Source organism: Simochromis diagramma, unplaced genomic scaffold (assembly GCF_900408965.1).
Source record: "Simochromis diagramma unplaced genomic scaffold, fSimDia1.1 OVJJ01000672.1, whole genome shotgun sequence".
NCBI lineage: Eukaryota > Metazoa > Chordata > Actinopteri > Cichliformes > Cichlidae > Simochromis > Simochromis diagramma.
Genome location: NW_024387215.1, coordinates 771896 through 773677, shown reverse-complemented (window position 1 = coordinate 773677; position 1782 = coordinate 771896). Strand labels below are relative to the sequence as shown.

Below are 1782 nucleotides of genomic sequence, written 5' to 3'. Positions count from 1 at the left end.
TTTCTTTTTTCTTTCTCAGCAGGTGATCCAGGTGATTGATATATGCATTTTTATTTTTTTTAATTTTTTTTTTCTGCCCGTTCTGTTGGTTTTTGTCTTTTGCCCTTCTCCCCCGTCCCTCTTCTCAGCTGTTTCTCTTTCCCTCTTTCTTTCTCCCCTTCTTTCCCCCAGTCAAGTCTGTCCCGTATTCAGTAAGTGAAAATAACATAAACAATAAAAGGTGAATCAAATGGACCATTACGGCAAGGCTGGGATGGTCAATTTGGTAAAGTAAATCCATTGGGCATCTTTCTTTGCCTTTAGACAATAATTCTGATGGCAAAAGAGCCAAACGGGACAGGCAAAAAAAAAAAAAAAAAAACGAACGAGGTTTCGTTTTCAAGGACAGCAGAAGTTCCAACTGACCATTCAGCATGTCGGCCCAAAATGCAATAAGGAGCAATAAAACAGCCATTCATGAGATTCTGTCCGGAGACCACAGGCTAATTCTCAACAAAGGTTATGAGAATAAGCTGATCACTCAGCGGGAGTACAACAATCTTAAAAGCATCAACAGTGCAAATGCGGAGACACACGTCGTTGAGCTTGTGGATAAGATCATGAATAAAGGAGAAGATAAATGCAAAGACTTCCTGAACCTCCTGCAAACCGATGGCGCCATTAAAGAAACTTTCCCTCAGCTGGCGAGTTTACAGCTGAGTTGTACCCCCCTTTTATCCGAGCCTGTCCAAGTGTCTTCATGTCAGCACGATGGGAATATGTCACAGGATGTTTATCAAATCATTAGCCGGCCCGTCAGCCTCTGCGTGATCATAAAACAATAACAACTTCAAGGATGGTTCACAGAGAAGAGGGACGGATAAAGACGCCCAAAGCTTGGCAGAGGTGTTCAGGTGTCTGGGCTTCAGAGTGCTGATGTGTGAAGACCTGAACAAGGATCAGATGGATCAGGCACTGACGTTTGTTGCTTCCCTGGCAGACATGTCTCAGCTGCAGAAGTTCAGCTTTAAAGAGTGGGATGCCAGCAGCTTTGTTGATCCTCAGCAGGTCCTTTAGCACGGTGATGCTTTCATCTGCTCTATTCTGAGTCACGGAAAAAAGGGTGTAGTTTTGGGAACTGACAGGAACCCCCTCCCCATTAAAGAAATTACCCGAAAGTTCAGGGGGTGTGACCAGTCCGTCCTCACCGGTAAGCCCAAAGTGTTCCTGATCCAGGCCTGCCAAGGAAGTAACATACAGCATGGAGTGCAGATGAACGATATGGAGATTGATGATGATACTTCACCATTGACCATCCCTGAGGAAGCTGATGTTCTGGTTGCCATGGCCACTGTTGAAGATCATGCTTCACTTAGACATTTAGTCGATGGAAGCTGGTTCGTTCAGTCTCTTTGTGAGCAGCTGAAGGAGCGCTGTCCCAGGGGCGAAGACATCGTCTCCATCCTCCACTACGTGAACGATGATGTAGCACATCGAGAGACCTCCTCGTTGGCCAAGCAGATGCCTGAAGTGAGATTCACCCTGAGAAAGAAACTTGTGCTGCCACCTCAGTGCACCTGAAGTCATCATGGAAATACAGCACATCTTACTGTGCAACTAGGGATGCATGATTACTTATCAGAGTTACTTATTATGTTTCTTAAAATGTTTCCTTTATATTTTCCATCTTTCTGTCATCATTTTAAATCTTTTATTTGTCTAAATCTGAATCTCGCATTGAGGTGTTGCATTTTATACTGTAGCAGTTTTATATCAAAGAATAAATCTCAGACTGGGAACACA

At 43.9% G+C, this 1782-nt stretch overlaps 1 pseudogene; it reads left to right on the top strand.

Moving 5' to 3' along the window:
• Positions 1-361: 361 nt before the first annotated feature.
• On the top strand, positions 362-1782 carry LOC120746528 (annotated as a pseudogene).